Source organism: Gigantopelta aegis, chromosome 5, assembly GCF_016097555.1.
Source record: "Gigantopelta aegis isolate Gae_Host chromosome 5, Gae_host_genome, whole genome shotgun sequence".
In the NCBI taxonomy this organism is placed as follows: Eukaryota; Metazoa; Mollusca; class Gastropoda; order Neomphalida; family Peltospiridae; genus Gigantopelta; species Gigantopelta aegis.
The window spans coordinates 23,528,936-23,543,488 of NC_054703.1; positions in this window are offsets into that span (position 1 = coordinate 23,528,936).

The window sequence follows — 14,553 nt, forward strand, 5'->3', positions numbered from 1 at the left end:
AAAAATTCCACAAAATTAAAAATCTTGTCAACCATAAACTAAAAATGAATAAAAATATGATTTAAATAAATAAATAAACAAATAAACAAACAAGAGGCTCTTAGGCATAAACGGACACCGTAGTCAATTGTTGACCCCATCTACAAAACTCACGGGGTGGGTAACAATGACGAAATTCATTTAAAAATTAGAGATAAAATAGCGGCAGATATTTTAGTCGGCCCTAGCAGTCCGTGCACATTTCTTTAAAAGGACATTCCTGAGTTTTCTGCATTGTAAGATGTTTCCGACTAATAAAATATTTCTACGATTAAACGTACATATTAAATATATTAACTTGTTTACAATATCAGTGTCTGTATATTCAATGTGTTTCTGGTTATCTAATATTTGTAAGAAGCCCAAACTGGAGTTTGTTTTCAAATAATTTCGTACGTACGAAAAAAACATATTTTAGGAAATAAAATGAAATTTAACCTAGTACAAATATTAGAACGACAAGAAACACGTTTAATATACAGCCATTAATATGTCATGCAGAAATTAATTACAATCGTTAAAAAGTCTCTGTTAGTCGATAACATCTTAAAAATTGCAGCAAACTCGGGAATGTCCCTTTAAAACCATTTGTGGAAGGAAACAAGATTTTTGTTTTTTTTAAATTGGCTTAATTTCCGACCCCCCCCCCCTTTTGGCGCTGCCTCTCAGGCCGCTGGGTGGGGGGGGGGGGGCAGAATGTTTTTTTTTGTTTAACGACACCGCTTGATCACATTGATTTATTAATCATCGGCTGTTGGATGTCAAACATTTGGTAATTCTGCCACATAGAGGAGACCCGTCCCGCCACATAGAGGAGACCCGTCCCGCCACATTCTTCCATTAATATCAAGGGATCTTTCATATGCACCATCGCACATACCGGATAGCACATACCTCGGCCAATGTGCTCTAGTGGTGTTGTTAAACAAAAACTATATGACTATAGTAAACTTCACCAACCCCCCCCCCCCCCACCCCCCCCCCCCCCAGCCAAACGGAGGACAGACGTTAATAACATTCACAAATTAGATAAACCACCTAAAGTCCTTTACATATTATGCGAAGATTATTTGTTTTAGCATTTCATTTCTGGAAGTAGTAATTGACATAATGTGTATCTGTTTGGGACACGCCCCTTGGGCCGCTGGGAGAGAGTCATAATGAACAAGCTTACAACTTGTTTCTCCATGTTCCAAACAAGAAGAAGAAGAAGTTTGGTTTGTTTAACGACACCACTGGAGCACATTGACTAATTAATCATCGGCTATTGGATGTCAAACATTTGGTAATTCTGACACGTAGTCATCAGAGGAAACCCACTACATTTTTTTTAATGCAGCAAGGGATCTTTTATATGTACTTTCCCACAGACAGGAAAGCACATACCACGGCTTTTGTTCAGTTGTGGTGCACTGGTTGGAACGAGAAAGACACAAATCAGTTAAATGGATCCAGCAAGGTGGTTCGATCCTGCGACGCAAGCACCTCAAGGAAGCACTCAACCGACTGAGCTAAATCGCGTCCCCATGTTCCAAAGAAGCGTCCAACATAATTTTGTTGCGGTAGGTTAAGTAGTTTGAGAAGATTAAAAAAAAAAACCCCCCCCCCCCCCCCCAAAAAAAAAAAAAAATCCCACCAAAACCCCCAACGTTTTGGGCCCTACCCTTCACGACCGGATTGGGTGGGGGTCAGCAAAACCCCCAACGTTTTAATGACCAAAATTACATATTATGTATTCCATATGCCAAGGAGCTTTCCGCAAAATTTGGTTGGATTTTGTAAAGTAGTTTTAAAGAAGAAATCGAAGGAATGACAGTTTAAATGCATTTCTATGTACAGTGTAGGCCTATAAATACATATGCAACTAGAGTAAGCTTCAGCCCCTCCCCAGGGACAACAGACAGGGGACCTAACATTAATGGTATTAACAAATTAGACAAACAAACAATATATTGACCTCTACATATATGAATACTAATACCCTATCACAAAAATACATCAGCATTTCTGGAAGTAAATGTTATGATTTTTTAAATTTTCCATAATTTTCACCCCTTTTGGGCCCCACCATTCAGGCCCCTGGTTGATCAGAATGATAAAATTCACGCTCTTGTTTTTCCTTGTGTCAGTGAAGCTTCATAGAAAACTTGGTTGGAACTAGTCAAGTATTTTAAAAAAAAGTTTTTTTCCCCCTTTTTGGATCCGCCCCTAAAGTCTCGGGGGTGGGGGAAGAATCAGAATGATAAAATTCACGCATTTGTTTTTCCATGTTCCAAGGAAGCTGCCCACAAAATACGGTTGGAATTGGTAAAGTAGTTTTGGAAAAAAAAAGTTGAAAATATTAACTTTACGCACGACAGACAGCGCTTGACGACGCACGACAGACAGCGCTTGACGACACACGATGACGGATGGGAAACTAATAGCAATAAATAAAATAAATAAATAAATAAATAAATAATAAATAAATAAATAAATAAATAAATAAATATAAATAAATAAATATAAATAAATAAATAAATAAATCAAAAAATCAAAAAAAAAAAAAAAATAAATAAATAAATAAAAATAAATCAATAAATCAATAAAAAATAAATAAATAAATATATAAAACATTTTTAACATGCATCCAAGACTCGAAAATAATTTTATGAAATGGGAAGAGAACTCAACTTTTGACCTATTTTAGTCTGATAACAGATACGGGGAAAATAGAGAATCAGTACTAAACTGCTTGTACTAATATAAATTTTATTCAAATTTTATGCAAATTTAAACCAATCATCTTCTTTTATTAATTTTGTGCGATATCTAAAGTATTATTGGTCATGCTAAACTGTAGGAGTAATAACGGTATTTTTATAAAATTACAATCGATTATTACATTGATAGACACCAACCGATACATTTTTTATTATAAACGATCAGTAATCTCAGCACATTTTAAATTAGCACAGCACATACCACGGCCTTTGCTATACCAGCCATAAATAGCCCAATGGGCCCACCTACTAGGATCGATCCCAGACCAACCTCTCATCAGGCGAGCGCTTTACGTCTTAGCTACGCCCCGCCCCCAAATATTGAGAGAAAAACCCCACTGGTTAGTCGTACGAAACAGCACGGAAAATATACACACACTTTACCATAAACAGGGCCTTGGATACAATGGTCGGAACGGAAGAAATTCGGTGGTATTCGATCCTGTAACCCAACACTCTCCAAGTGAGCGTTGTATCACCGAGGAACACCCCACACAGATTGCAAGACTTCTAGATTATGGTATCCCCACACCCATGGCTAGTGATAGTTACTGTTGGGCTAGTAAATACTATTATCATGCCCGACGGCTAATGATTTTTGTTTTAATGCTGCGCCCCCCCCCCCCCCAACCCCCAATGTTAGTGTTTTTAATTTCTATCCTCATCTTTAGGTAACATATCTGATTATAACTATTATTTAGTAAAAATATATTAACTTTATGTAAAGTAGGGCTAGTTAATTTTCAATCGTGGCTAGTAAATTTAAAAAATCGCTAATCCCATGGCTAGTGTATTAATTTTTTTTATAGAAGCCCTGCAGATTGGAATCAATGAGTGAATGAAAGAAAGAAAGAAAGAAAGAAAGAAATGTTTTATTTAACGACGCACCCAAAACATTTTATTTACGGTTATATGGCGTCAGACATGGTTAAGGACCACACAGATATTGAGGAAACCCGCTGTCGCCACTTCATGGGCTACTCTTTTCGATTAGCAGCAAGGTTTTTTTTATATGCACCATCCCACAGACAGAGTAGTACATACTACGGCCTTTGATATACCAGTCGTGGTGCACTGGCTGGAACGAAAAATAGCCCAATGGGCCCACCGACTAGGATTGATCCCAGACTGACCGCACATCACGAGCGAGCGCTTTACCACTGCGCTACGGAATGAATATAAGAATGAATATAAGAATGAATAAATGAATGAATGAATTATGACACCTCAGCAAAAAAATACAAATCGGCAACCGAAGTCAACCAGAAGAGATCTTGGAGGTTCATACCACTCTCGGTGGCGTCGTGGTTAAGCCATCGGACATATGACTGGTTGAGGGGCCCCAGAACCTGAAGTGCCCCGAGCCCCTGCCCCGGGCCTCCCAAGGTCTGCCCCTGCTCGTGCTGTAACCTCACGGTGGTACAGGGCTGTAACATTCTCTTTGAGAATGGCCAATACAGCACAAAATTTAAATTTTGAGTAAAAGTCTGTCTGTGATGTTTGTATTTTTGCACAGTTCTTTACACTGTTTTTATTTAAATCTTGAATTCTTATATTGATCATCACTTTATTTGTTTGCATTACCATAGTTTGACACCCAACAGCCGATGTATGTTTCGTGCTGGGGTGTCGTTAAACATCCATTCATTCATTCATTCCCAAGGTCTAAATCCGGCCCTGAGAAAACCCACTGTCTTTTTTCATTAGCAAGCAGCAAGGGGCTATTATTTGTACTTTTCTACAGACAGAACAGCTCATACCACGGCTTTTCTTATAACCCTACGCCACCCCCAGTAAAAAGGAGAAGACATAATTACTATTCTCTACTGTTGCTGGCATCTACCGACATCAAGAATCAACTTTCTTTTCGTTTTATTTATTTATTTATTAATAAATGTATTTAACGTTCTATTTTATTAATGAATTTATTAATGAATTAATTTATTTAACTTTCTATTTTATTAATGAATTTATTTATTTAATTTTCTATTTTATTAATTAATTTATTTATTTATTGTTATATACAACAAAGGGTACATATGGTACCTTTTGCAATAACTATTGCTTAAACGAGAGTTTTATTTGACAATAAAACAAACTTCGGGTAACTTCTAGATAATCGACTTGCAAAAAGCCAAATGACAAAGCGAGAGAGAAAAAAAATCTTACCCCGCTTAAACCATGCGACAATTCACCGAACTGTGGAATCTGCCGAACTGATCTACAAATGAGCACATGACTGTCACGTGTTACATCAAAACATTGGCTCCACGTGGTAAACGTCAAGCGAAGGGTTGTTATTGATTAGCATAGAGATCCCGTTAAATCTTTCTAACGAAAAAGAAAGGAATGTTTGTCAACATTACCTCAGCACATGTTAAACTACAGCTAATTAGTGTGTATGATTATTTCGACACTGGGTCGAGAGAAAGAGGAAACCCGTCACATCTGCCTGCCGCCACATAGGTTATTCCTACGGAATAAGCAACAATGTGTCTTTTGTATGCACTTTCACATAGACAGACAGTCCATACTAGTCTTTGGTATACCAGTCGTGGAATAGGTGTAGGGATGGCGAAAATCCCGAGTCCATCAACAGCAGTCGATCCTACAACCCATTGTTTGTAAGCCAAGTGCTGTAGCACTACTGGTGTAATACATGTGTCCAGTCCCATTCATTCTAAAGCAGCAAGTTATTTGATATACACGTTATATCCCATGTATTATATGTTCGTTACCACTTCTTAAAAAACAGACAAATTAAGCTCACTGATGTGCGAGAGTGAGTGTATGGTGAAGCGCAAGGGTGGAAAGATGTGTGTGTGTGGGGGGGGGGGGGGGGGGGGGGAGTAGGGCATCCACGAGTCCAAAATATTGGACTCGAGTACTCGAGGGTCAAACTCGACCAGGACCCGAGAACCCAACACTTACACTAGATGATGATGAGATTAAAGAATAAAGTTAAACAGAATTATGCATTTTAATTCCAGGGCTGAACATGGATGCCAAATCATGTCATTGTATTGCATTTAGAAACCGGTTGATATATTTAGTGTTATGATGGATGGACGGCCAGTTTAAAAAAAGAAACTAGCGCATGATTTTATAGTTATTGTGTCACTTAAATCGTTGATTATCTAATCCTGAAATTATTGTCCTACATTGTCCAGTGTATTATAGTTGATCATTGTATTCCACCTTGTACGGGTACTCGAGTTCCTGTGAACGGACTCGAGTCATGCTAGACTCGACCCGTTACCGAGTACTCGTGGAGACCCTAGCGGGGAGTACAGATAGCACTTTTTATGCCACGATTAACTTGTCTATTTTATGAGTTTATATGGAAATTAAATATGACTCGCCCAACCCACCCTACCGCAACCCGTTTCAATCTATTTTGTTGTTATTGTTATTTCTTTGTTCATGGCTCTTACTATAAAGCTCCAAATATTGACGAATGGATGGAAATGTTTTATTTAACGACGCACTCAACACATTGTATTTACGGTTATATGGCGTATCAACACATGTGAACCCACCAACAATTTCGCTCGCCAGTGTTTAGAACCCCCTGCACACTTTCCGCTAGTCGGTGTGTGTGTGTGTGTGTATGTGTGTGTGTGTGTGTGTGTGTGCGTGTGTATATATATATATATATATATATATATATATATATATATATATATATATATATATATATATATATATATATATATATATATATATATATTTTAGTATACTAATAACTATACTCCTCGCCTTCATATATATACATACACATATATGTACCTACATAACATATATATACACACACATTATATATATATATATATATATATATATATATATATATATATATATATAATTTAAAAAAATCTTGTGCAAATTGAGCAAGACTATAATTATATATAGCAACCATGTTGATTTTCGTACGAGTTTATTATTCCTGTGTATTTTTTAATTCTGTATTATCTTATGGAGTTTGTAGGGTTGGTGTTCGGGTGTAGACATCTGTTTATCAGCATAACATACATACATACATACATACATATAATATACAGACTGACAGACATATACATATCGATATGCATCATGTATTTATGTTTGTATGTATGCATGATACATGGATACATACAAACAGGCGCCCACACGCACGCACAGGCACACACAAACACACGGAATGCGCGCATTTTATATGCGGTGTTCACTGTAATAGTCTGTATACGATATGCTGTTGTTCGAAAGGAGTAACCCGTAACCCGTCCGTCTCCGTCTCCGTCTCCGTCTCTCTCTCTCTCTCTCTCTCTCTCTCTCTCTCTCTCTCTCTCTCTCTCTCTCTCTCTCTCTCTCTCTCTCTCTCTCTCTCTCTCTCTCTCTCTCTCTCATTTGTATTTATCTGCCTCTGTCCGTCTCTCTCTCTCTCTCTCTCTCTCTCTCTATATATATATATATATATATATATATATATATTTCTGTCTGTCTCTCTCTCTCTCTCTTGTGTTGTCCATCTCTCCATTTCTCTCTGTCTCTCTCTATCTCTCTATGTCTCTCTCTCTCTCTGTCTGTATCTCTCTCCCCCCCCCCCCTCTCTCTCTCCCTCTCTTTCTTTCTCTTAGCCCCACCCCCTCCCCCTTCTCTGCTCTCTCAATCTCAAGTATTGAAGAATGAAATATGATGAAACACCAAATCTGCCCAGCAAAAGGTATAGCCAGCATTCCTTTCCTTTTTCAAACTCTCTGGACCAAGCTTCAAAATAATCACCAAATAGCCGTAGTTTATAATGTGCCAAGAAGACGTTAATATAAACATTCATTTTCTTTACAAAATTGCCGTAGTTTAAAATGTGCTGAGATGAAGTAATATAAACATTCCTTTCCACTATCTGGACCAAGTATCAAAATAAGCAACAAATAGCCATAGTTTAAAAAATGCTGACGACGTTAATATAAGCATTCCTTTGATTTCTTTTGTATACCAGTATGCAACAACATCACAGGCAGAATCAGTGGTGGATATTTGGGACTTGTACCCTACTCCGTGAAAAAAATTAACGTTCACCTTTAAAATAAAACCCAAATGCAATGTAAATAACTATTTTGGGTTTTTAATGGGTTTTAACGTAACTTTAAAAGCGACAAATATGTACTTTATTTGTTGTTAGTTTTGTTTTGTTGGTGGTGGGTTTTTTTTACTTTTGTTTTGTTATTTGTTTTTGTTTTGCGTTTTATTGTGGGGGGTTTTGTTTATATATATATATTATTTTTTTTATTTTTTTTTTTTGGTGGGGGGAGGAGGAAGAAATTCTTGGACGATTGTTGTTTTTGCTTTGTTCTTTTGTTTTTTTAAAATCTTTTAAGCCTTACTAAAAGGTGCTCTTTTTAGGAGTGTGTCAGGATATCTATTTGCATCAGTAGACCATTCAACTGATAGGGATTTTTTTCTCGTTCCAAGCAGTGCACCACAACTGATAAAAGGCCGTGGTATGTGTTTTCCTGTCTGTGGGAAAGTGCATATAAAAGATCCCTTGCTGCATTAGGAAAACTGTAGCGGGTTTCCTCTGATGACTACGTGTCAGAATTATCAAACGTTTGACATCCAATAGCCGATGATTAATTAATCAATGTGTTCTAGTGATGTCGTTAAACAAAACAAACTTTTGCGGCAGTAGAAAGCTGTATCTACTAAGCCGAAGGAGCATGCCTGGAAATATTAAAAAGTAGGCGCCAGTAGTTATATGTGTCCATAGTTGTTACTACTGATATTTTATAATAACTACTAAAAGGCAATGATTATATTATGATGTACAGTGATTTCTTCCAAGCGATTTATTTATTTTATTTATTTATTGTATTTATTAACTTATTGATTGATTTAATTAACGGACATGGAATCTGAACCATAAGTATTGAACCATAAGTATGGCATTAGCGCCTTAGCGTATGAAAAAGATACGCGTAGCCCAATTAAATTGTGGTGTCTTTAGGTTCGTGTAGGTGTATCCAGATGCAGGTTCGAACCCCTACACCACCTCTCCGCAATATTTTCAGGGTAGTATATTTCGATCCCCCAATAAACTTCGCTCCCCAGTCTACACATACACCCCAATGAAATTCCTGCACACGCGCCAAGTAAGTGCGAGTGATTACGCAAAACTGTTAAGTTTTTGTCTTCTACATACAGATGCAAATCTTCCATGTGCACACCTCCACCCCCCCCCCCCCCACCCCACACACAGACTGTGCCCCTCACTTCAGTTTATATTCCTACGAGCGAGCCTGACAAAGTTTAAGCACGCTGTCCTGGGCACACATCTAGATTGTCAGTCCAAGATATGGGTTCGTTTTTAGTGGTTGATCATAATAATAGTGGTCCAATAAATCTGCCGTCAGATTTCAAATTCTTTTCAACTTTTGACTGCAGATATCAGGGCCGTAGCTAGTGGAATCCCCCCCCCCCCCCCCCCCCCCCCCCCCCCCCCCCCCCCCCCCCCCGAAAAGCATTATAGAAACTTAAAGAATATTCTCTTCTCAACTGTTTAAGGAGTTTTAGACTATTAACTACTCAGTTGCACCAGCACCACCCCCAACCGACCCCCAAAAAAAATCCTAGCTACGGCCCTGGATATATCATCTTCCCAAGCCGATATACCATTCCGTATATTATAGTATAATACTACATTTCGTATGCAGTATAGTATACAGTACGGAAACAAGTAAATATCTGTAATACGTCATTTTAGTCATCAAAAAGGCGATGTATATCGCAAACACGTTACAATGGCAACAAACTCAGGATAGTCCGTCTAAAAAATGAGCCAGATAAAATGATGGATTTTTTGGCGAATTCAAAATGAAATACATGTATGTACTAGTATATTTTCTGGATTAAAATTTAGTTCCATATATCTGCCATCAGCTGAATAAAAGCAGCCGTCTCCGGCATGAAAAGAAATTTTGAGTGGGTGATTAATTGCTCCCCTAACTTAAGATTATGGGGAGCCACTTAAAAAATTACCGGGAGAGGGAAATAGCCGAATGGTAAAGCACTCGGTGTATACACCGTTTGTATACGCGATGCCTGTCGGTGGGCCCATTGGACTATTTCTCATTTTAGCCAGTGCACCGCGACTGGTATACTAAATACCGTGGTATGTACTATCCTGTCTGGGATGGTGCATACAAAAGATCCCTTGCTACTAATGGAAAAATGTGACTGATTTTCTCTCTAAGACTACATGTCACAATTACCAAATGTTTGACATGCAATATCCAGTGATTTTTTTTTTGAAATTACCATACCGAGCGACATTGGAGCAGATACTGGGATTCGAACCCAGCATCAAAATAGCCTTAATGGGCTTGACTTCAACATACCAATACAAGGCCAACGATGCGTTTGCAGCTGGGTGTGCAGGAAATTTAGCATGTGTGCGTGGGGTGGGGGGATTTCACTATGACTGCTACACCATTTTTTTTAACAACACCACTAGAGTACATTGATTTATTAATAATCGGCTATTGGATGTCAAACATTTGGTAATTTTTACATATAGTCTTAAGTGAGGAAACCCGCTACATTTTTCTATTAGTAGCAAGGAATCTTTTATATGCACTCTTTCACAGACAGGAAAACACATACCACGGCCTTTGACCAGTTGCGGTACACTGGTTGGAACGCGAAAAAAAAAACAATCAGTTGGATGGATCCACCGAAGTGGTTTGACCCTGCGACGTAATCACCTCAAGCGGGTATGAGTTCGACCCGTACCCACTTTCAATGGTTTGGGTGGTTTTAGGGATAAGGTAACGGTTAGGGTTAGTCTTTAGAGCCTTTGATATAGAGGGGTACGGGTCGAACTCTTTCCTTCCTTTCTTTGCAGTGTATCACATATTATATTCTTTCTCAAAGTCGCACAATCAAATATCGTATTTTCCCGCCATATATCACGTGATCATGAGCCAGCTACAACTGACGTGGCCACCATGTCCTTGAAGCACGTTGAATAACAGCGATATTTACTGATCGCTGAACTGTCTGCTGGAAATATGTATCATGTAAAATACACAAAGTTTAAGAAATGCCCTTACCTTTTTATCATCTGTGCAATTATAGGATGGTGGAATTTTGTTTTTGCAAAAAGAAAGATGAACGAATATTCAGACTCGTTTCGCAGACGTGTTATTTTGCTCGCAATCTTTGTGTAACTGCGTCAGATACCCAGACGAATAAAGGCAGCTCAATTGATTTGTAACGAAATTTTCTAAATCTTAAGTATGTCTGTAGCACAAAACCATTACAGGCGACGATTTCCTGGGCGCCCAGTTTCATGGCTGTTTTAAAATAAAATGTCGTCGCTTTGTGCACTACAACAATTATTTCAATATGGCTGCCGCTATCGACATTTCAGTGCCTTCTGCCGGTTCACCTAGCCCGTTCATAGCCCGTACACTACTACCCCCCTCTACCGACTAATGCACACTTTGCCAGTCTGTTATTTCTCGAGCGTTGCGCGAAATCGCGAGCTTCTGCGAGTTTTCTATATTTCTAACAATCTCCGCAGACACCACCGGCCAAGCTACTGTATAACAGCATGACGGGTCGTGTTGTCGATAGAGTAACTATGTCGGCCATACTGCGCGCTGACTAGCGGGGTTCGTCTCGCTTTCCTCGGCTCAATTCCAACCTTAATATTCCGTCATTAACACGTTTTGAGACTTTGTTAATAACGTAACTACATACGGACATTAGAACTGATATACGAAGTTTCGTTGGGGATTATACATAGAGTATAATTACCGATATATGCTAGCCAGGGTAGTGTTAAATGGCGGCTGCCAGTGTCTGTCGGATACAAACTCGCCCGAGCGACCTAAATATGGGTTACAATACATTGTCAATTGGCATGAGAACTTTTGTTTATTCTAGCGGGTGGGGCCATAGACTGTTACCTCAAAAAAACAATGCATATAATTAAAATTGTAAACATATTTGTGGAATTGTGTAAATTTATGTGGCTACTTCTTTGTATAAATAAGTCGGTCAGCCATATTACACGAAATAGAAAGATAAAGTTCGGTTTTCCATATCCAGTAGCTAATTTTATTGACACCTTGTTAATTAATCATGATTTTTGTTAAAATGCCCAAATAATGTGTTAATTACCTACATAGGACTTAATTGCGACAATAATAAACTAAATAAACTTATTGTTACTTCATATATATAATACATGTTTTGCATGTAAGTTCATAAGTGTATTTTAATCACTTTGATTAATTTTCACTAAAGTTAAGAACAGTTATATTTGGTTATATTGATCTTCCCGCAAACAATAGTATTTACAATAGCACGTAAAACCCTCGTGTACAGGCAGGCATCTTGGTTTGAACTGGTTTATACTGACCAAGGTATTAGCATATTCTAAATATAGCCACAGTCATGTCGACGTCACAATACAAGGGCAACCATGTTGCCTGTAACTACCTGCAAAATGTAGGCCTACGTAGAGCATCTCATGTAGTACCCTATACCATTTAATACTTTCGTATACATTAGGGCCGTACCCTGATCAAAATCCGGGGGGAGGGGGTACTACTTTTTATAAACAAATGAAACACTATACAAATTAAACCCTGAGATGTGTATGCTATTTTCTGGAGTAAAAAAAAAAGGGGGGTTGTTGATACTTTGGAATTTTGAATATCCCGTAGGATTGAATGCACAGGAAAAGGTTGCGCACTTTCTATGAAGGAATTGGGCTAAATTTTGAACGGTTCGCTGAAATATAAAAGGAAGTATAGTAGGTAGAAGTCATGTATTATATACATATCAACCATGTATCCCTGGCATGATTGTCTGGTGGTTATCCGCAGCTTCATGTCTCCTTGTTGGACTCCGTGGTGGGTGGGGCCATAGTTGATGCATTTTCTGAACTATATTAAGACTACAAACCAATCTGATTAAAATTAGCTCTACTGGTCTCACCAGTAGATCTAACAACATTGCATGGACTCCCATGTCCAGGTGACATTTCATCTATAAATAATTTAAAAACCGACCAATTACACTTCGCCTTTTATAACGTTATTCGAGAGCATACAAATTCTAAAAATATCGGTCGAGACTATTTATGCAATAGGCGAAATTGTTGGTCTATTTCAACATTGAAAAAACATGGGGGGAAATGCAGTAATAAACTCTGGATAGTATACTAGTATAAATAGATTTTATGGCTGTACCATCACGGTTATTTTTGTTCGTCTTGAAACGAATTTTATATAAAAATTTATATTTAAATTAGTTTCCGGCATACTTCGTAATTCACCCGAATTATTTCGTATACCTTCGGCATAATCCCGAATGTTTTCAAATTCCTTCAAATCACTGGCATGATTTTGCAAGTAAGGTTTTGATTGGTTGAATGAAAGGTCAACTGGACATGAGCTCCAACGGGCTGCTGTTAGATCCATATGTAATAGTGGAGCTAATTTTAATTAGATTGGGCTACAAATAATACTACCTTTCTTAATGGGACCCTGGAATTGGTCCACATCGAAGTTGCGCATTCCTCCCTATCTGAGGCAGGGTTTCTGTCAGAGGGTAAAACGGGTATGGCGCCGTACCCATTTTTTTTTTTTTTGTAAGTTAACTTTTTCACAAAATAAATTACTGTTATTATTTCTGTATAACACCAACCCTAAACTTAACCCTTTTTCATTCTGTGGGATGCCCCCCCCCCCCCCCCCCCCCCCCCCCATGCCCTGCTGACTGTGGTAGCATTTAATTCCATAGCGCCATACCCAAAAATGTCCTTCTGGCAGAAACACTGCGAGGAAAGAACCCATGTCTTCTGTTAAAGGGACATTCCTGAGTTTGCTGCAATGTTTAAGATATTATCGACTAAGAGATTTTTTAACGATTGTAATTAAATATCAAATATATTTTTCTGCATCAAGTATTAGTGGCTGTCTATTAAACATTCTGATCGTTCTAATATTTGTAATGGGTTAAATTTCATTTTATTTCCTAAAAATGTTTTTTTTCGTACGTACGAAATTATTTGAAGACAGTTTGGGCTTCTTACAAATATTAAGACGAGCAGAAGCACATTGAATATACAGACACTGATATTCTAAACAAGAAAATATATTTAATATGTAAGTTTAATCGTAGAAATATTTTATTAGTCGGGAACATCTTACAATGCAGCAAACTCAGGAATGTCCCTTTAATGTAAAAAAAAGTCAATAGATGTATCTTCTGAATCCTGGCCAAGGTTTCTGGTAATGAGTTGATTCTGTTGAGGGAACTTTGAGCAAAATATCACCGATTGCGGTTCAGAAGGAGCTTGTAGGCTTGGTTGGCGAGTAAAGACTGTTAAAAAGAAAATTAAAAATGGGTTAATGTTGGTAGAATATTCGACCGTGAAATACTTTTGTTGCTTTCTCAAGTCGACTACCTTGTGTAATGTTCCAATCAAAGCAATGTAGGGTGCATCCTTAAACTCGCGTAAGAGGAGGATCCGGTCAAGAGATGTGGAAGGCGTCAGTGAAGATGAAATTACAAAACCGGTCTCCACAGTGTTTGAACTCTGTAAAGAGAATAAAAATTCGTCAGAATAATGAATTAGTTCCAACGAATACGTTAATATTGACTTTTGTAACAAACCAACTCTTCCTGAATCCGTAAAGGCCGGGTATCTCAGTATACCTGTTGTGTCGTTCCCTCGGCTCTCTATAATTGTGGAAAAAGA